This window comes from Scyliorhinus torazame, chromosome 4 (genome assembly GCF_047496885.1).
Source record: "Scyliorhinus torazame isolate Kashiwa2021f chromosome 4, sScyTor2.1, whole genome shotgun sequence".
In the NCBI taxonomy this organism is placed as follows: domain Eukaryota; kingdom Metazoa; phylum Chordata; class Chondrichthyes; order Carcharhiniformes; family Scyliorhinidae; genus Scyliorhinus; species Scyliorhinus torazame.
The window spans coordinates 37,700,284-37,722,723 of NC_092710.1; the positions used below are offsets into that span (position 1 = coordinate 37,700,284).

The 22,440-nt window shown below is 46.3% G+C and overlaps 1 protein-coding gene and 4 non-coding genes across 5 annotated transcripts in view; 3 read left to right on the forward strand and 2 right to left on the reverse strand.

Moving 5' to 3' along the window:
- LOC140410933 (rho GTPase-activating protein 4-like) overlaps positions 1-22,440 on the reverse strand; it is a 206,250-nt gene that overhangs the window by 94,105 nt on the left and 89,705 nt on the right. The gene's annotated exons all lie outside the window — the stretch shown is intronic.
- On the forward strand, positions 2,115-2,187 carry trnak-uuu (transfer RNA lysine (anticodon UUU)). Its single transcript has one exon. It is a non-coding gene; the product is annotated as a tRNA-Lys (tRNA).
- trnai-aau (transfer RNA isoleucine (anticodon AAU)) lies at positions 12,035-12,108 on the forward strand. Its single transcript has one exon. It is a non-coding gene; the product is annotated as a tRNA-Ile (tRNA).
- trnak-uuu (transfer RNA lysine (anticodon UUU)) lies at positions 16,122-16,194 on the forward strand. Its single transcript has one exon. It is a non-coding gene; the product is annotated as a tRNA-Lys (tRNA).
- Positions 18,599-18,671, reverse strand: trnav-uac (transfer RNA valine (anticodon UAC)). The gene has a single exon. It is a non-coding gene; the product is annotated as a tRNA-Val (tRNA).

The following is a 22,440-nucleotide window of genomic DNA, read 5'->3' on the forward strand; positions in this document are numbered from 1 at the left end:
GTCTCTGCTTTGGAAAGGCGTTGCTGCTTTCCGAATACGGTTGCCCATTGTTAGGTTCGTGTGTCAATGGTTGGGGTTTACAGCACTGCTTCTTTTCACCGGTGCAAAGATGAGCATCAAAATACCAGAGGGCAGGTAATTGGCGAGTGGCAATGAGATAATTCTGAACTTATTTTCTTCCCTACATGGAAAGGGCTTGCTGAACGCCGGTTTGCTCAGCACGGGGAAGGTGGGAGCACAGTGGTATTGTCTCTTGCTCTACAACTAATCCAAAGACCCAGGTTCATACTGTGAGGATCCGACTTCCAATCGCAACACTGTAAATGGGATTTGAGTTCAGTTGACAAACCGGAATGTATTTATTAAAAAATCACTTCCTTTGAGGAAGGAACTCTGCCGTCCATACCTGACCTGGCCAACATGTCACTCCAAATCGACAGAGATGTGGTTGGCTCCTTAATCGCCTCAGAAATGGATAAGCATACCATTCAGTTCAAGGACAATCAGCGATGTGCAGTAAATGTTTAGCGAGCTATCGTCACCGATATCCCATGCTTGCAATCAAAATTGTTCATAAAGATTTGGACTAGTTAGTAAAACTGTGGGGACTTTACAAGTCATATCTCGATAAGTGGACAGGTATTCGTGGATAATTTTACAGTGACTATAAATTGATAGGAATCCGGGGATATGGGCAAGACAGGAATCGCAGGACATCATGATGTTCCTTTGGAGAGCCGGGGACGAGTCCAAGCGGTTTATTTTAGCGCCCTCATTATAATTTGATTCTGTAAATAGTTGAAAAGTTCTCAGCGAAAGTAAAAAAGAGTTTCCCTTGTTACGGATCCCAACTGCACGCAGCCAAGAATATTAGGAAGCACGTAGACTCTGAATGGCTGATTCAAATAAAGGGGTAAGTCCATTAATGCAGCCGTCACTTCTCCTCTGGTTTCCTTAATTATATTAAAAGCGGCTGCCCACAGGACTCAATAAAGTATTGATAGGCTACAGATCTCACTACCTCTGCCAGTAGGAGGGTGTGTGCAACAAAATGTATATTTTACTGAGTGTGATAACTCTCTTTGACGGTCAGAGACAATAAAACAACATGTTGTTCAGATTGCTTTTCTATTCTTGTCTTTCATTCTAACACAGTACGAAGTCTTACAACACCAGGTTCAAGTCCGACATGTTTGTTTCGATGTCACTAGCTTTCGGGGACTGCTCCTTCCTCAGGTGAATGAAGAGGTATGTTCCAGAAACATATATATAGAAAGATTCAAAGATGCCAGACAATGCTTGGAATGCGACCATTAGCAGGTGATTAAATCTTTACAGATCCAGAGATGTGGTAACCCAAGGTTAAAGAGGTGTGAATTGTGTCAAGCCAGGACAGCTGGTAGGATTTCGCAGGCCAAATGGTGGGGATGAATGTAATGCGACATGAATCCCAGTTCTCGGTTGAGGCCGCACTCATGTGAGAACTTGGCTATAAGTTTCTGCTCGGCGATTCTGCGTTGTCGCGCGTCCTGAAGGCCGCCTTGGACTTCAGGACTCCTGGCTCTTTTAGCCAGGCAATTCTCGAAAAAGGCTTAAAATGAAAGAGTGTTTAATGAAATGAAAATGAAATGAAAATTGCTTATTGTCACGAGTGGGCTTCAATTAAGTTACTGTGAAAAGCCCCTCGTCGCCACATTCCGGCGCCTGTTCGGGGACGCCGGAACGGCGCGGAAGTTGTTAGGCAAAGGGGAGGTTTCGCTTTTGTAAAGAACAGTTTTGAAGCAAGCGTGCCTTGAGTCAGAATGTTGAGTCATTGAGAGTCAGGAAGTGACTGTCACAAACCCAACTGGCAATAACCAGTCTCCAGGAAAGGGACTCGGTGGGCGGAGTATCAGAGTGAAGCGCCGAAGAGCAGCACAGCTCTGAACTCGCCCTGAATCCAGAGACGGAGCTGCTGATATGCTGTCCGGATTCAGAGAGTGGCGCAGGGCAAAGGAAGCAGCGGTTTCTTCTGGAGGAGAGGCACAGCATAAGAAGAGGAAATACGGGCAACACGGATCGAGAGGAGCAACACCGAAGGGGGAATGAGGTCACTACATGCAACATTGCTCACAGCCCGGGTAGCTCAGTCGGTAGAGCATCAGGCTTTTAATTTGAGGGTCCAGGGTTCAAGTCCCTGTTCGGGCGATCATTTTAAATCCCGAGGATCGACGCTGGCCTGAACTCATCGAGTTAATCCACTGGGAAAGAAGCCCATCGGCCCATTGTGCCTCTGCTGCCCCTCAAACCCCTGTCTGTTCCAATCCCAGTTTCCAGCCAAGGACCGTCGCCTTTGCATTCCACGGTGTTCAAGGTTTCATCTATTCTCCTTTGTGTGAATAATACCATCATTACAAGGAGAAATCTCTGCCCATCGCTTTCAGATTGATACCAGAAATATTTGCGTTATGCTGATTTGTTATCATTTTTTTTCTGATTATGAGCTTTTAGGCGAGTTGAATCTGAATTCTGACATAATTGCTAATTTGCAAGTGCAGTTGGGGAGGGTTTAAACTAATGTGGCAGGGTAATGGGAACCGATGTAGGAAGTCAGTGGGGACGGAAACAAAAGGCAGGAAGTGAGAGTGTGTAAAGCAAGACCCGAGAAAGCAGGGCAGAGAGCAGGGAAAGTCGACATTAAACTGCATTTATTTCAATGCAAGGGGCCTGACGGGCAAAGCGGATGAACTCAGGGCATGGATGGGCACATGGGACTGGGATATTATAGCTATGACTGAAACATGGCTAAGGGAGGTGCAGGACTGGCAGCTCAATGTTCTGGGGTTCAGACGCTATAGAAAGGATAGAACAGGAGGTAAGAGAGGAGGGGGAGTGGCGTTTTTGATTAGGGAGCACATCTCGGCAGTACTTAGAGGGGATAAATCCGAGGGTTCGCCAACTGAGTCTGTATGGGTGGAACTGAAAAATAAGAAGGGAGAGATCACCTTGACAGGACTGTACTACAGGCTCCCAAATAGTCAGCGGGAAATTGAGGAGCAAATATGTAAGGAGAAAAATAGGGTGGTAATAGTAGGGGACTTAAACTCTCCCAACATTGACTGGGACCGCCATAGCATTAGGGGCTTGGATGGAGGGAAACTTGTTGAGTGTATTCAGGAGGAATTTCTCATTCAGTATGTGGATGGACCGACTAGAGAGGGGGCAAAACTTGACCTCGTCTTGGGACATAAGGAAGGGCAAGTGACAGAAGTGTTAGTGAGGGATCACTTTGGGACAAGTGACCATAGCTCCATTAGTTTTAAGACAGCTATGGGGAATGATAGGTCTGGCCCAAGAGTTAAAATTCTTAATTGGGGCAAGGCCAATTTTGATGGTATCAGACAGGAACTTTCAGAGGTAGATTGGGAGAGACTTTTGGCAGGCAAAGGGACGGCTTGTAAATGGGAGGCTTTTAAAAATGTGTTAACCAGGGTTCAGGGTAAGCACATTCCCATTAGAGTGAAGGGCAAGGATGGTAGAAGTAGGGAACCCTGGATGACTCGAGATATTGAGATTTTGGTCAAAAAAAGAAGGAGGCATATGACGTACATAAACAACTGGGATCAAGTGGATCCCTTGAAGAGTATAGAGATTGTCGAAATAGTGTTAAGAGGGAAATCAGGAGGGCAAAAAGGGGACATGAAATTACTTTGGCAAATAATGCAAAGGAGAATCCAAAGAGCTTCTACAGATACATAAAGGGAAAAAGAGTAACTAGGGACAGAGTAGGGCCGCGTAAGGATCAACAAGGGCATCTATGTGCAGAGCCTCAAGAGTTGGGTGAGATCCTGAATGAATATTTCTCATTGGTATTCACGGTGGAGAAAGGCATGGATGTTAGGAAACTAAGGGAAATAAATAGAGATGTCTTGAGAAGTGTGCATATTACAGAGGAGGAGGTGCTGGAAGTCTTAAAGCGCATCAAGGTAGATAAATCCCCAGGACCTGATGAAATGTATCCCAGGATGTTGTGGGAGGCTAGGGAGGAAATTGCAGGTCCCCTATCAGAGATATTTGAATCATCGGCAGCCACAGGTGAGGTGCCTGACGATTGGAGAGTAGCGAATGTTGTGCCCTTGTTGAAGAAGGGCAGCAGTGAAAAGCCTGGGAACTACAGACCGGTGAGCCTAACGTCTGTAGTAGATAAGTTGCTCGAAGGTATTCTGAGATACAGGATCTACAAGCACAGGATCTACAAGAGAGGCAAGGACTGATTCGGGGCAGTCAGCATGGCTTTGTGCGTGGAAAATCATGTCTCACAAATTTGATTGAGTTTATTGAGGGGGTGACCAAGAAGGTAGATGAGGGCAGTGCAGTAGACGTTGTCTACATGGACTTTAGCAAAGCCTTTGACAAGGTACCGCATGGTAGGTTGTTGCAGAAGGTTAGAGCTCACGGGATCCAGGTTGATGTTGCCAATTGGATTCAAAATTGGCTGGACGACAGAAGACAGAGGGTGGTTGTAGAGGGTTGTTTTTCAAACTGGAGGCCTGTGACCAGTGGTGTGCCTCAGGGATCGGTGCTGGGTCCACTGTTATTTGTGATTTATATTAATGATTTGGATGAGAAGTTAGGAGGCATGGTTAGTAAGTTTGCAGATGATACCAAGATTGGTGGCACAGTGGATAGTGAAGAAGGTTATCTAGGATTGCAACGGGATCTTGATCAATTAGGCCAGTGGTCCGACGAATGGCAGATGGAGTTTAATTTTGATAAATGTGAGGTGATGCATTTTACAGATCAAATCAGGCCAGTACCTACTCAGTTAATGGTATGGCGTTGGGGAGAGTTACAGAACAAAGAGATCTAGGAGTACAGGGTCATAGCTCCTTGAAGGTGGAGTCGCAGGTGGACAGGGTGGTGAAGAAGGCATTCAGCATGCTTGGTTTCATTGGTCAGAACATTGAATACAGGAGTTGGGACGTCTTGTTGAAGTTGTACAAGACATTGGTACACCCCCACTTGGGATGTTGTGTGCAGTTCAATCGTTAGAGCGTGGTGCTGATAACGCCAAGGTCGCGGGTTTGATCCTCGTACGGGTCCACAAAACAACTCTGTCACGAAGTGATCTGCTTGCCTCATATGTTTGCAGCCAACCTGACGTGTGCTACTGTCGCGGCATTATTACTGACCTGAGGCAGCGTAGGCTCCCTTTTATCTGCTTGACTCCTCTTGGATAATATTTGCCATTTTTTCATTCTTTTACATTTCTGCGCCACAAACGTGTCGGTAACATGTTTCCAAAGTTTCCTAGTCTACAGCGGTGACAACTCACGTCATTATGAACAATGTCTTACCTCCAATTACTGCAATTTTCAGGCAAATCTGCTCCAGGCAACGTTGGAAATAGCCACGCAACATGTCAGACGAGCCCACCATTCAGGACTGGAGTGAATTTGGAAACGGCATGGTCACTCCAGCCAACAATACATGCATGGCCGGTTAGCTCAGATGGTTTGAGCGTGTTGTTAATAACGCCAAGGTCGCGTGTTCAATCCCCGTACTGGCCAACGAAATAACCATGTCGTGAAATAATTTCCACTTTTCCGGCAAGCTGGAGCGGCATTTTGACTCCGCTGCGGCGGCGCAGAGTCCCCTTTAACTGCTTGGCGCCTCTTGGACAGTATCTGCCTCTTTTTCTGAAAAACGATCGTTCTTTTACATTTCTGAGTCACAAATGTGTCCAACGTCTCCTAATCAATAGCGAACTCCTGCAGATGACAATTCACGTCGCTCTGAACTGTGCTTTACGTCACCTTCATTGCAATATTTCAGGCTAATCTGCTCCAGGCAGCGTTGCAAACAGCCACGGTACGATGTCACATCAGCCTACCTTGAAATTGCGGCAATGAATAGATCAGCAGCGCTGTGCAGGAATTACTAACCCTCTTGCCAGTAATTTGGCTCAAATGCTGCCACCTTCAACAAACCGATTGCTTAACATGCAGTCGTTTGCTGGCTACGCCAAATACATTTGATGCTTCGAAATGTATTTTTCTAAAAGCTGCACTACCCATTTATAATGTGGTGCTAATTACACTGATGTGGAGATGCGGGCGTTGGACTGGGGCGAGCACAGTAAGAAGTCTTACAACACCAGGTTAAAGTCCAACAGGTTTGTTCCGATGTCACTAGCTTCCGGAGCGCTGCTCCTTCCTCAGGTAATTACACTGAAACACGTCTGGAACGATCAAAATACCTTAAGGCGAGAGGTATGCTTGTTTGCAAATCTATTGCGAGGCGACGCATGATCTCCCGGTTAATGTTCTTAGCTTGTAAATCCCCGAACCATTTACCCCAATTTAAAATTCAGCCGGCTCATCATCATTTCGTGCTGAAGCAGCAGCCGTCCATTCGGACTAATGTGAGCGCCTGTCCTGCAATTGCAAATAATTCGCATGATGTTGCGATGCTGGCGCTGGATACAGAAAGAAGTGTGACAGCAACAAGAAGTGTGACAGCAACAGGTTTATTTGAAATCACAAGCTTTGGCAGCGCCGTCCCTTCATCAGTTGAAGTGATGAAGGACAACTTTACCTGATGAAGGCACAGCGCTGCCAAAGTTTACGATTTCAAATCAACCTGTTGGACTTTAATATGGTGTTGTGAGACTTCTTACTGAATAATCCGCACGCACTTTATTGCGGCACGGTTACATTTCGACTGGATTTTGAATTCACAGGGTCAGCTGCTTTTACTCATTCAATGAAGAAAGCCGCCCAAAGGCTTTTGCGGACAAGTACTGGAAATGTGAGCCGTAGCACATCCCGTGCTAGAATAATAACAATCTTTACTGTCACACGTAGGAGTACATTATAACTGCCTATAAGTTACTGTGAAATTTCGATCATAAAGATGAATACATGAGAAATTTGATGAGGAGAAAGTTTGCAGATTGGGCGATGCTCCAGGCACAATGTGTTCAACAATGCCGAAGCCAGCGTAAGTGTTGGTGAGAAGTCTGTCAGTTGGAAACGTGCAGAAAGTTCAAGGGAAAGCAAATCCTTACGGCTTGCTGGCAACCTAAAGGGTGGAATTTACAAAAGGCAAATTCGCCCGATCCAGCTTGTTCGCGATCAGTCAGGAAAGAAGACTCAATTCTCCATTCACGACTTGACTAAATTTGGAATCGACGTGGTCACACGAGGTCATCATCTGTATATGGCCGGTTAGCTCAATGGTTGGAGCGTGGTTCCAATAAAGCCAAGGTCGCGGGACCGATCCTCGTGCGGGTCAACAAAACAACTCCGTCACGAAATGATCTGCTTGCTTCATATGTTTGCAGGCAACCTGCCCAGTGCTACGGTCGCGGCATTATAACTGACCTGAGACAGCTCAGGGTCCCTTTTATCTGCTTGACTCCTCTTGGATAATATCTGCCACATTTTCATTCTTTTACATTTCTGCGCCACAAACGTGTCGGTAACATGTTTCCAAAGTTTCCTAGTCTACAGCGATGACAATTCACGTCGTTCTGAACAATGTCTTACCTCCAATTCCTGCAATTTTCAGGCAAATCTGCTCCAGGCAATGTTGGAAATAGCCACGCAACATGTCAGACCAGCCCACCATTCAGAACTGGAGTGAATTTTGAAATGACATGGTCACTCCAGGCAACAACACATACATGGCCGATTAGCTCAGATGGTTAGAGCGTGGCGCTAATAATACAAAAGTCGCGAGTTCGATCCCCGTACTGGCACACGAAGTAACCATATATTGAAATGATCTCCACATTTCCGACAAGATGGAGCGGCATTTTAACTCCGCTGCGGCGGCGCAGAGTCCCGTTCAACTGCTTGGCGCCTCTTGGACAGTATCTGCCGCTTTTTCTGAGAAACTGTCGTTCTTTTACATTTCTGTGTCAATAATGTGTCCAACGTCTCCTAATCAATAGCGAACTCCTGCAGATGACAATTCACGTCGCTGTGAACTGTGTTTTACGTCTCCTTCATTGCAATATTTCAGGCGAATGTGCTCCAGGCAGCGTTGCAAATAGCCACGGTACGATGTCACATCAGCCGACCTTGAAATTGCGGCATTGAATAGATCAGCAGCGCTGTGCAGGAATTACTAACCCTCTTGCCAGTAATTTGGCTCAAATGCTGCCACCTTCAACAAACCGATTGCTTAACATGCAGTCGTTTGCTGACTACGCCGAATACATTTGATGCTTCGAAATTTATTTTTCGAAAAGCTGCACTACCCATTTATAATGTGGTGCTAATTACACTGATGTGGAGATGCGGGCGTTGGACTGGGGTGAGCACAGTAAGAAGTCTTAAACACTAGGTTAAAGTCCAACAGGTTTGTTCCGATGTCACTAGCTTCCGTAGCGCTGCTCCTTCCTCAGGTAATTACACCGAAACACGTCTGGAACGATCAAAATACCTTAAGGCGAGAAGTATACTTGTTTGCTAGTCTATTGAGAGGCGACGCATGATCTCCCGGTTAATGTCCTCAGCTTGTAAATCCCCGAACCATTTACCCCAATTCAAAATTCAGCTGGCTCATCATCATTTCGTGCTGAAGCAGCAGCCGTCCATTCGGACTAATGTGAGCGCCTGTCCTGCAATTGCAAATAATCTGCATGATGTTGAGATGCTGGCGCTGGATACAGAAAGAAGTGTGACAGCAACAAGAAGTGTGGCAGCAACAGGTTTATTTGAAACCACAAGCTTTGGCAGCGCCGTCCCTTCATCCGTTGAAGTGATGAAGGACCACTTTACCTGATGAAGGGACAGCGCTGCCAACGTTTACGATTTCAAATCAACCTGTTGGACTTCAATATGGTGTTGTGAGACTTCTTACTGAATAATCCGCACGCACTTTATTGCGGCACGGTTACATTTCGACTGGATTTTGAATTCACAGGGTCAGCTGCTTTTACTCTTTCAATGAAGAAAGCCGTCCAAAGGCTTTTGCGGACAAGTACTGGAAATGTGAACCTTAGCCCATCCCGTGCTAGAATAATAATAATCTTTACTGTCACAAGTAGGCGTACATTAACACTTCCTATAAGTTACTGTGAAATTTCGATCTTAAAGATGAATACATGAGAAATTTGATGAGAAGAAAGTTTGCAGATTGGGCGATGCTCCAGGCACAATGTGTTCAACAATGCCGAAGCCAGCGTAAGTGTTGGTGAGAAGTTTGTCAGTTGGAAACATGCAGAAAGTTCGAGCAGAAAGCAAATCCTTACGGCTTGCTGGCAACATAAAGGGTGGAATTTACAAAAGGCAAATTCGCCCAATCCAGCTTGTTCGCGATCAGTCAGGAAAGAAGACTCAATTCTCCATTCACGACTGGACTAAATTTGGAATCGACATGGTCACACGAGCTGATCATCCGTACATGGCCGTTAGCTCAATGGTTGGAGCGTGGTTCCAATCAAGCAAAGGTTGCGGGGACGATCATCGTACGGGCCAACAAAACAACTCAGTCACGAAATGATCTGCTTGCCTCATATGATTGCAGGCAACCTGCCCAGTGCTACTGTCGCGGCATTATTAATGACCTGAGGCAGCGCGGGATCCCTTTTATCTGCTTGACTCCTCTTGGATAATATCTGACACTTTTTCATTCTTTTACATTTCTGCGCCACAAACGTGTCGGTAACATGTTTCCAAGGTTTCCTAGTCTACAGCGATGACAATTCACGTCATTCTGAACAATGTCTTACCTCCAATTCCTGCAATTTTCAAGCAAATCTGCTCCAGGCAGCTTTGGAAATAGCCACGGAACATGTCAGACCAGCCCACCATTCAGGACTGGAGTGAATTTGGAAACGGCATGGTCACTCCAGCCAAAAATGCATACATGGGCGGTTAGCTCAGATGGTTAGACCGTCTTGCTAATAACGCCAAGGTCGCGGGTTCGATCCCCGTACTGGCCAACGAAGTAACCACATCGTGAAATAATCTCCACTTTTCCGGCAAGCTGGAGCGGCATTTTGACTCCGCTGCAGCGTCTCAGAGTCCCCTTTAACTGCTTGGCGCCTCTTGGACAGTATCTGCCGCTTTTTCTGAGAAACTGTCGTTCTTTTACATTTCTGTGTCAATAATGTGTCCAACATCTCCTAATCAATAGCGAACTCCTGCAGATGACAATTCACGTCGCTATGAACTGTGTTTTACGTCTCCTTCATTGCAATATTTCAGGCGAGTCTGCTCCAGGCAGCGTTGCAAATAGCCACCGTACGATGTCACATCAGCCTACCTTGAAATTGCGGCATTGAATAGATCAGCAGCGCTGTGCAGGAATTATTAACCCTTTTGCCAGTAATTTGGATCAAATGCTGCCACCTTCAACAAACCGATTGCTTAACATGCAGTCGTTTGCTGGCTATGCCAAATACATTTGATGCTTCGAAATGTCTTTTTCAAAAAGCTGCACTACCCATTTGTAATGTGGTGCTAATTCCACTGATGTGGAGATGCGGGCGTTGGACTGGGGTGAGCACAGTAAGAAGTCTTACAACACCAGGTTAAAGTCCAACAGGTTTGTTCCGATGTCACTAGCTTCCGGAGCGCTGCTCCTTCCTCAGATAATTACACTGAAACACGTCTGGAACGATCAAAATACCTTAAGGCGAGAAGCATACTTGTTTGCAAATCTATTGCGAGGCGACGCATGATCTCCCGATTAATGTCCTTAGTTGTAAATCCCCGAACCATTTACCCCAATTTAAAATTCAGCTGGCTCATCATCATTTCGTGCTGAAGCAGCAGCCGTCAATTCGGACTAATGTGAGCGCCTGTCCTGCAATTGCAAATAATTTGCATGATGTTGAGATGCTGGCGCTGGATACAGAAAGAAGTGTGACAGCAGCAGGTTTTTTTGAAATAACAAGCTTTGGCAGCGCCGTCCCTTCATCAGTTGAAGTGATGAAGGACCACTTTACCTGATGAAGGCACAGCGCTGCCAAAGTTTACGATTTCAAATCAACCTGTTGGACTTTAATATGGTGCTGTGAGACTTCTTACTGAATAATCCGCACGCACTTTATTGCGGCACGGTTACATTTCGACTGAATTTTGAATTCACAGGGTCAGCTGCTTTGACTCTTTCAATGAAGAAAGCCGTCCAAAGGCTTTTGCGGACAAGTACTGGAAATGTGAGCCGTAGCACATCACGTGCTAGAATAATAACAATATTTACTGTCACAAGTAAGCGTACATTAACACTGCCAATAGGTTACTGTGAAATTTCGATCATAAAGATGAATACATGAGAAATTTGATGAGGAGGAAGTTTGCAGATTGGGCGATGCTCCAGGCACAATGTGTTCAACAATGCCGAAGCCAGTGTAAGTGTTGGTGAGAAGTTTGTCAGTTGGAAACGTGCAGAAAGTTCAAGGGGAAAGCAAATCCTTACGGCTTGCTGGCAACCTAAAGGGTGGAATTTACAAAAGGCAAATTCGCCCAATCCAGCTTGTTCGCGATCAGTCAGGAAAGAATACTCAATTCTCCATTCACGACTGGACTAAATTTGGAATCGACATGGTCTCACGAGGTGATCATCCGTACATGGCCGTTAGCTCAATGGTTGGAGCGTGGTTCCAACACAGCCAAAATTGCGGGGTCAATCCTCGTACGGGTCAACAAAACAACTCAGTCACGAAATGATCTGCTTGCCTCATATTTTTGCAGGCAACCTGCCCAGTGCTACTGTCGCGGCATTATTACTGACCTGAGGCAGCGCGGGATCCCTTTTATCTGCTTGACTCCTCTTGGATAATATCTGACACTTTTTCATTCTTTTACATTTCTGCGCCACAAACGTATCGGTAACATGTTTCCAAGGTTTCCTAGTCTACAGCGATGACAATTCACGTCATTCTGAACAATGTCTTACCTCCAATTCCTGCAATTTTCAAGCAAATCTGCTCCAGGCAACGTTCGAAAGAGCCACCCAACATGTCAGACGAGCCCACCATTCAGGACTGGAGTGAATTTGGAAACGGCATGGTCACTCCAGCCATAAATGCATACATGGCCGGTTAGCTCAGATGGTTAGAGCGTGGTGCTAATAACGCCAAGGTCTCGGGTTCGATCCCCGTACTGGCCAACGAAGTAACCACATCGTGAAATAATCTCCACATTTCCGGCTAGCTAGAGCGGCATTTTGACTCCACTGCGGAGGCGCAGAGTCCCCTTGAACTGCTTGGCGCCTCTTGGACAGTATCTGCCACTTTTTCTGAGAAACTGTCCTTCTTTTACATTTATGTGTCACAAATGTGTCCAACGTCTCCTAATCAATAGCGAACTCCTGCAGATGACAATTCACGTCGCTGTGAACTGTGTTTTACGTCTCCTTCATTGCAATATTTCAGGCGAATCTGCTCCAGGCAGCATTGCAAATAGCCACGGTACCATGTCATATCAGTCTACCTTTCAATGAAGAAAGCCGCCCAAAGGCTTTTGCGGACAAGTACTGGAAATGTGAGCCGTAGCACATCCCGTGCTAGAATAATAATAATCTTTACTGTCACAAGTAGGGGGGTTTAAACTAATGCAGCAGGGGCATGGGAACCTGGATTGTAGTTTTAGGGTAAGGGAGAATGAGAGTATAGAGGTCAGGAGCACAGATTTGACGTCGCAGGAGGGGGCCAGCGTTCAGGTAGGTGGTTTGAAGTGTGTCTACTTCAATGCCAGGAGTCAACGAAACAAGGTAGGGGAACTGGCAGCGTGGGTTGGTACCTGGGACTTCGATATTGTGGCCATTTCGGAGACATGGATAGAGCAGGGACAGGAATGGATGTTGCAGGTTCCGGGGTTTAGGTGTTTTAGTAAGCTCAGAGAAGGAGGCAAAAGAGGGGGAGGTGTGGCGCTGCTAGTCAAGAGCAGTATTACGGTGGCAGAGAGGATGCTAGATGGGGACTCTTCCGAGGTAGTATTGGCTGAAGTTAGAAACAGGAAAGGAGAGGTCACCCTGTTGGGAGTTTTTTATAGGCCTCCTAATAGTTCTAGGGATGTAGAGGAAAGGATGGCGAAGATGATTCTGGATATGAGCGAAAGTAACAGGGTAGTTATTATGGGAGACTTTAACTTTCCAAATATTGACTGGAAAATATATAGTTCGAGTACAATAGATGGGTCGTTTTTTGTACAGTGTGTGCAGGAGGGTTTCCTGAAACAATATGTTGACAGGCCAACAAGAGGCGAGGCCACGTTGGATTTGGTTTTGGGTAATGAACCAGGCCAGGTGTTGGATTTGGAGGTAGGAGAGCACTTTGGGGACAGTGACCACAATTCGGTGACTTTTACGTTAATGATGGAAAGGGATAAGTATACACCGCAGGGCAAGAGTTATAGCTGGGGGAAGGGCAATTATGATGCCATTAGACGTGACTTGGGGGGGGGGGGGGATAAGGTGGAGAAGTAGGCTGCAAGTGTTGGGCACACTGGATAAGTGGGGCTTGTTCAAGGATCAGCTACTGCGTGTTCTTGATAAGTATGTACCGGTCAGACAGGGAGGAAGGCGTCGAGCGAGGGAACCGTGGTTTACCAAGGAAGTGGAATCTCTTGTTAAGAGGAAGAAGAAGGCCTATGTGAAGATGAAGTGTGAAGTTTCGGTTGGGGCGATGGATAGTTACAAGGTAGCGAGGAAGGATCTAAAGAGAGAGCTAAGACGAGCAAGGAGGGGACATGAGAAGTATTTGGCAGGAAGGATCAAGGAAAACCCAAAAGCTTTCTATAGGTATGTCAGGAATAAGCGAATGACTAGGGAAAGAGTAGGACCAGTCAAGGACAGGGATGGGAAATTGTGTGTGGAGTCTGAAGAGATAGGCGAGATACTAAATGAATATTTTTCGTCAGTATTCACTCAGGAAAAAGATAATGTTGTGGAGGAGAATGCTGAGCCCCAGGCTAATAGAATAGATGGCATTGAGGTACGTAGGGAAGAGGTGTTGGCAATTCTGGACAGGCTGAAAATAGATAAGTCCCCGGGACCTGATGGGATTTATCCTAGGATTCTATGGGAGGCCAGGGAAGAGATTGCTGGACCTTTGGCTTTGATTTTTATGTCATCATTGGCTACAGGAATAGTGCCAGAGGACTGGAGGACAGCAAATGTGGTCCCTTTGTTCAAAAAGGGGAGCAGAGACAACCCCGGCAAATATAGACCGGTGAGCCTCACGTCTGTAGTGGGTAAAGTCTTGGAGGGGATTATAAGAGACAAGATTTATAATCATCTAGATAGGAATAATATGATCAGGGATAGTCAGCATGGCTTTGTGAAGGGTAGGTCATGCCTCACAAACCTTATTGAGTTCTTTGAGAAGGTGACTGAACAGGTAGACGAGGGTAGAGCAGTTGATGTGGTGTATATGGATTTCAGCAAAGCGTTTGATAAGGTTCCCCACGGTAGGCTATTGCAAAAAATACGGAGGCTGGGGATTGAGGGTGATTTAGAGATGTGGATCAGAAATTGGCTAGCTGAAAGAAGACAGAGGGTGGTGGTTGATGGGAAATGTTCAGAATGGAGTACAGTCACAAGTGGAGTACCACAAGGATCTGTTCTGGGGCCGTTGCTGTTTGTCATTTTTATCAATGACCTAGAGGAAGGCGCAGAAGGGTGGGTGAGTAAATTTGCAGACGATACTAAAGTCGGTGGTGTTGTCGATAGTGTGGAAGGATGTACCAGGTTACAGAGGGATATAGATAAGCTGCAGAGCTGGGCTGAGAGGTGGCAAATGGAGTTTAATGTAGAGAAGTGTGAGGTGATTCACTTTGGAAGGAATAACAGGAATGCGGAATATTTGGCTAATGGTAAAGTTCTTGAAAGTGTGGATGAGCAGAGGGATCTAGGTGTCCATGTACATAGATCCCTGAACGTTGCCACCCAAGTTGATAGGGTTGTGAAGAAGGCCTATGGAGTGTTGGCCTTTATTGGTAGAGGGATTGAGTTCCGGAGTCGGGAGGTCATGTTGCAGCTGCACAGAACTCTGGTACGGCCGCATTTGGAGTATTGCGTACAGTTCTGGTCACCGCATTATAGGAAGGACGTGGAGGCTTTGGAGCGGGTGCAGAGGAGATTTACCAGGATGTTGCCTGGTATGGAGGGAAAATCTTATGAGGAAAGGCTGACGGACTTGAGGTCGTTTTCGTTGGAGAGAAGAAGGTTAAGAGGAGACTTAATAGAGGCATACAAAATGATCAGGGGGTTGGATAGGGTGGACAGTGAGAGCCTTCTCCCGCGGATGGATATGGCTGGCACGAGGGGACATAGCTTTAAACTGAGGGGTAATAGATATAGGACAGAGGTCAGAGGTAGGTTCTTTACGCAAAGAGTAGTGAGGCCGTGGAATGCCCTACCTGCTACAGTAGTGAACTCGCCAACATTGAGGGCATTTAAAAGTTTATTGGATAAACATATGGATGATAATGGCATAGTGTAGGTTAGATGGCTTTTGTTTCGGTGCAACATCGTAGGCCGAAGGGCCTGTACTGCGCTGTATTGTTCTATGTTCTATGTTCTAAGTAGGCGTACATTAACAGTGCCAATAAGTTACTGTGAAATTTCGATCATAAAGATGAATACATGAGAAATTTGATGAGGAGAATGTTTGCAGATTGGGAGATGCTCCAGGCACAATGTGTTCAACAATGCGGAAGCCAGCGTTAGTGTTGGTGAGAAAGTTCTAGGGGAAAGCAAATCCTTACGGCTTGCTGGCAACCTAAACGGTGGAATTAACAAAAGGCAAATTTGCGCGATCCAGCTTGTTCGCGATCAGTCAGGAAAGAATACTCAATTCTCCATTCACGACTGGACTAAATTTGGAATCGACATGGTCACACGAGGTGCACGTATGGAAATGGCCGGTTAGCTCAATGATTACAGCGTGGTGCTAAAAACGCCGAGGTCGCGGGTTCGATCCTCGTACGTGACAACAAAACAACTCCGTCATGAAATGATCTACTTGCCTCATATGTTTGCAGGCAACCAGCCCAGTGTTACAGGAGTGAATTTGTTTTAGAGCAGAGGCACAGCATAAGCAGAGAAAAGAGGAGCAACAGCGGAGCGAGAGGAGCAACAGCGAAGTGTGAATGCGGTCACTACAAATGGGATCACTCCCAGCCCGTATAGCTCAGTCGGTAGAGCATCAGACTTTTAATCTGAGGGTCCAGGGTTCAAGTCCCTGTTCGGGCGATCATTTTAAATCCCAATGATCGATGCTGACGTGAACCCATCGAGTGAATCCACTGGGAAAGAAGCCCATCGGCCCATTGTGCCTCTGCTACCCCTCAAACCCCTGACTGTTTCATTCCCAGTTTCCAGCCAAGGACCGTCGCCTTTGCATTCCACGGGGTTCAAGATTTTATCTTCTCTTTTGTGTGAATAATACCATCATTACAAGGAGAAATCTCTGCCCGTCGCTTTCAGATTGATACCTGAAATATTTGCGTTATGCTGATTTATTTTCTTTTTTTTTGTGCTGATTTTGAGCTTTTTGGCGCGTTTAATCTGAATACCGACATGATCAGAAATTGAATTTGACCCAGTCCCAATAAAGGATGCTCTTTGCATCTGTCCGTTGCTGCTGTTCAGTTAAACCTCATCGTTAAGTTCCAATAAATTCCATCACATTTACATTAAAATACATTTCACTTTGTTTTCTGAATTCAAAGCCAATCTGCACTCTGTCCCCTGGGTTTCTGTGGCCATTAGCACCCGGTTTCCCCGGGTTTCTGTGGCTATGGCTCATCTTTCTTTCTCACTCCACAGTATCAATATTTCCCACTTTCTCTGTCTTTTAGCTTTGACAAAGAGTCAACGGATTCGAAACGTTAGCTCTTTACTCTCCCTACAGATGCTGCCAGACTTGTTGAGATTTTCCAGCATTTCCTCTTTCGTGGTTGTGTTTCTGTTCACATGGAAATTCAATTGGTCACAACTTGTCCAAAAACAGCAATGGTTCCAATGGGGCTCGAACCGAAGACCTGCTACGTGTAAAGCAGATGTGATAAGCACTACACCATGGAACCAGCTGGCGCCAGCTGCATTCCTTATATGACTGGAGTTTGTGATTGTTCCATCGCTCCGGAACATTTGTAAAGCGTCGATTTGTTGGGAATGGATCAGCTGTCAACACCTGACTTGCTGTATAACATGTTTGCGTGTCCCACAAAGTCGCGTTCAGCTGATTGTGCCCAATTTTTTCTCTTTGAGTCAGGCAATTCTCGAAAAAGACTCAAAATGAAAGAGCGTTTCATGAAATGAAAATGAAATGAAAATCGCTGATTGTCACGAGTAGGCTTCAATTATGTTACTGTGAAAAGCCCCTAGTCACCACATTCCGGCGCATGTTCGAGGAGGCCGGTATGGCGCGGAAGTTGTTAGGCAAAGGGGTGGTTTCGCTTTTGTAAAGAACAGTTTTGAATCAAGCGTGCTGGATGCAGCGAACCTTGAGTCAGAATGTTGAGTCGTTCAGAATCAGGAAGTGACTGTCCCAAACCCAACTGGGAATAACCAGTCTCCAGGAAAGGGACTCGGTGGGCGGAGTATTGGAGTGAAGCGTCGAAGAGCAGCACAGCTCTGAACGCCCTGAATCCAGAGGCGGAGCTGCTGATATGCTGTCCGGATTCAGAGAGTGGCGCAATGCAAAGGAAGCAGCTGTTTGTTCTGGAGGAGACGCACAGCATAAGCAGAGGAAAGAGGGGCAACAGCGGGGCGAGATGAGCAACAGCGAAGTGGGAATGCGGTCACTACAAGCGGGATTACTCACAGCCCGGATTGCTCAGTCGGTACAACATCAGACTTTTAATCTGAGGGTCCAGGGTCCCTGTTCCAGCGATCATTTTAAATCCCAATGATCGATGCTGACGTGAACTCATCGGGTGAATCAACTGAGAAAGAAGCCCATCGGCCCATTGTGCCTCTGCTAACCCTCAAACCCCTGTCTTTTCCAATCCCAGTTTCCAGCCAAGGACCGTCGCCTTTGCATTCCACGGGGTTGAAAGTTTCATCTATTCTCCTTTGTGTGAATAATACCATAATTACAAGGAGAAATCTCTGCTTATCGCTTTCAGATTGATCCCAGAAATATTTGCATTGTGCTGCTTTATTATCATTTTTCTGCTGATTTTGAGCTTATAGGCGAGTTGAATCTGAATTCCGACATGATCAGGAATTGAATTTCATCCAGTCCCAATAAAGGATGCTATTTGGATCTGTCCGTTGCTGCTGTTCAGTTAAACCTGTGTTATGTTCCAATAAATTCCATCACATTTATATTTAAATACATTTCACTTTGTTTTCTTAATTCAAAGCCATTCTGCACTCTGTCCCCTGGGTTTCTGTGGCCTTTGGCAACCGGTTTCCCTGTGTTTCTGTGGCTATGGCTCATCTTTCTTTCTCACTCCACAGTATAAATATTTCTCACTTTCTCTGTCTGTTAGCTTTGTCAAAGAGTCATCGGACTCGAAACGTTAGCTCTTTGCTCTCCCTACAGATGCAGCCAGACTTGCTGAGATTTTCCAGCATTTCCTCTTTCGTGGTTATATTTCTGTTCACATGGAAATTCAATTGGTCACAACTTGTCCAAAAGCAGCAATGGTTCCACTGGGGCTCGAAACCAGGACCTGCTACGTGTAAAGTAGACGTGATAACCACTACACCATGGAACCAGCAGGCGGCAGCTCCACTCCTTATATGACTGGAGTTTGTGATTGTTCCATCACTCCGCAACCTTTGTAAAGCGTCTATTTGATGGGAATGGATCAGCTGTCAACACCTGACTTGCTGTATAACATGTTTGCCAGTCCCACAAAGTCGCGTTCAGCTGATTGTGCACAATTTTTTCTCTTTGAGTCAGGCAATTCTCGAAAAAGACTCAAAATGAAAGAGCGTTTAATGAAATGAAAATGAAATGGAAATCGCTTATTGTCATGAGTCGGCTTCAATTAAGTTCCTGTGAAAAGCCCCTATTCGACACATGTCGGCGCCTGTTCGGGGCGGCCGGTACGGCGAGGAAGTCGTTAGGCAAAGGGGAGGTTTCGCTTTTGTAAAGAACAGTTTTGAAGTAAGCGTGCTGGACGCAGCGAATCTTCAGTCAGAATGTTGAGTCGTTCAGAATCAGGAAGTGACTGTCCCAAACCCAACTGGGAATAACCAGTCTCCAGGAAAGGGACTCGGTGGGCGGAGTATCGGAGGGAAGCGCCGAAGATCAGCACAGCTCTGAACTCGCCCTGAATCCAGAGGCGGAGCTGCTGATATGCCGTTCGGATTCAGAGAGTGGCGCAGGGCAAAGGAAGCAGCTGTTTGTTCTGCAGGAGAGGCACAACATCAGCAGAGGAAAGAGGGGCAACAGCGAAACGAGAGGAGCAACAGCGAAGGGGGAATGCGGTCACTACAGGCGGTATCGTTCATAGTCTGGATAGCTCAGTCGGTAGAGCATCAGACTTTTAATCTGAGGGTCCAGGGTTTAAGTCTCTGTTCGAGCGATCATTTTAAATCCCAATCATCGACGCTGACCTGAACTCATCGAGTGAATCCACTTATAAAGAAGCCCATCGGCCCATTGTGCCTCTGCTACCCCTCAAACCCCTGTCTGATCCAATCCCAGTTTCCAGCCAAGGTCCATCGCCTTTGCACTCCACGGGGTTCAAGGTTTCCTCTATTATCTTCTGTGTGAATAATACCATCATTACAAGGAGAAATCTCTGTTCATCGCTTTAAGATTGATCCCTGAAATATTTGCGTTATGCTGATTTATTTTCTCCATTTGTTTGCTGATTTTGAGCTTTTAGGCGAGTTGAATCTGAATTCCGACATGATCAGAAATTGAATTTTATCCAGTCCCAATAAAGGGAGCTCTTTGGATCTGTCCGTTGCTGCTGTTCAGTTAAACCTCATTGTTATGTTCCAATAAATTCCATCACATTTATATTTAAATACATTTCACTTTGTTTTCTGAATTCATTGAGAATGCTGGCAGGCAATGCGATGTTCTGTAATGGTAGTTTGTACCGACTTTGTATTGAAGTGTAACTGCAATATTATTTTCATTGACAAAACAAGATTTGTCAGCGCCGATTGCTAACTCCGCCGCTGCCTGCAGATTCCCCTCCAAGGAACACGCGCCATATTCACTTGGAACCATTTCCCATTCACTCACTCTTGTTGGGTACAAATCATGGAGCTTCCTTCCTAACCGCTTTCTGGGTGCACCTACACCACATGGACTGCAGAGTTCCAGAAATCCACACCACACCCAGTTTCACGGGAATTGGATGAGAGCTGAAATTATGGAGCGCTAGTTTATTGCTTTTTGTATTTTGAAATTGCAGATTGTGGTGGAGTGACCATAATGATGTCCAGGAAATGTTGTGTCAATGTTCTAAGATGAAGGAATTGGATACAGAATGGCTGTTGGTGTGGTGAGTGGCACGTTTTGCCAAGGTGAAATTCGAACAAGTGTCACAGCGCCGAATGGGTATTGAGAAAAGGCGGTGAGTGAGAGAAACGCGCGTTTAACAGATTGGGTCCTCGCAGAACAAAACGTAAAAGGTGAGTGAAAGTTGGGGAAGGGGCAGGAGCAAAGGGGAATTTGAGACGGCGAAGGGTCACGAGATACAGAGCATTAGTTGGGAAATTTCGAAATATTTCAGTCTGTAAACTCGTTCCTGGTTCGTCTACTGGATGGCTCTATTCTGCGCCGCAATCGATGCGCCCTTCGCCTCATTCCACGCTTGCCAGGTGATCCTCCAGTGTCGCCTCGCCCTCCTGCTCACCCTGCCATGGACTATGCAGAGCCTCCTGTCACTCTACCTCCCCCTGACTTTGACGCAGTCCAGCCCGCTCCTGAACCGGCGGCTCTCGACCCACCCTTGAGGCGGTCAACCAGAATTTGTCGCCTCAGAGACTACATTTATGAACTTGTCGAATTTATGGACTCTCTGAATTATTTTGTTGCTTTGTTTGACCGTTTCCCTGGTTTGTATATAATGTTGATCTCGTTACTCTTGTTGCATATTGCTCTGCACCAGGCACCTTCCCATGTAAATAGCTTAGTTCTCATGTACATAGTCCTGTACATATGCCTTCGCACCCCACACATAGTTCGGATCATTATCACCACACATTATTTATTGCCACACACATACATTTTTTTATAAAAGGGGGGATGTCATAATATACAACAGAATGTCGTGGTGCAGAGACATACACTGATGGACACACAGAAAGACCAAGCAACACACACAACACCGCAGCCAATCACCAGTTAGAGCACACTCACTATAAAGACAGAGGGCATCAGTTTTCCCGCTCATTCGGGATGCAGCCTCTCAGGACAGAGCTTACAGCTTACAGCACAGATCTTCACCATGTGCTGAGTGCATAGACTGGTCAGGATAGGCATAGGTCTTTAGTTTAATCTAACATCGTGTTAACCCACAGTGAAAGTACGTTCAACAGCTTCTAGCTTAATAAAATAGTGTTGTTCTATTTTAAGTGTTGGTAGCCTTTATGTGTTCCACGGATCCAAAACACCCAACACATCACCGTGCAGCAAACATTTCACCAGCTGCTGTGGGAGGCCACGTATCTTAGAGCAATAAAGCCTCAGTTGTATTCAACTCTCGTCTTTGTCCAATTGATCGTGCATCAATTTATTGCTCTAAGATTTTCAGAAGATGGACCTCCGTATCAAGCCTGATCGTCTGCAGCTGGATCCGTATTCAAGCAATGCCAAAAAGGACTTTCAGCACTGGCTAACTTGTTTCGAGGCGTACATCAGGTCTGCACCACACCCTGTTCCGTAGGCTCAGAAAATACAGATACTGTACTCGGGGTTGAGCTCCAATGTCTTTCCGCTGATCCAGGACGCGCCAAACTACGCCGAAGCCATGGCGCTACTTAAAGAAAACTACGCCCAGCGGACGAACACGCTCTTCGCCAGGCATGTACTCGCCACTCACTCTCAACTCCCTGGTGAGTCCATAGAAGACTTCTGGCGGGCCCTAATCCCACTAGTCCGGGACTGTGACTGTCAGGCCATTACGGCCACTGAACATTCTAACCTCCTCATGCGGGACGCTTTTGTTACGGGGTTTGGGTCGGACCTCATACGCCGGCGACGTTTAGAAGGGGCCACACTCGATCTCGCAGAGACAAAGAAGCTCACGCTCCCTATGACGGTCGCCTCGCGAAATACTCAGGCCAACGCCCCCAGCAGCGCGGCCCACCCCTCCTTCCCTTCGTGTACCCCACAGCTGGCCGTCCCAGCGGGGCCCTTACCCAGCCAATACGCCTGCACCACACACCAGCCAGCTAACCCCGGGTGTCCCCAATGTTATTTTTGCGGCCAGCAAGAACACCCCCGCCAATGCTGCCCGGCCCGCGCTGCCCTTTATAAGGCTTGCGGTAAGAAGGGGTACTTCGCCGCCGTGTGCC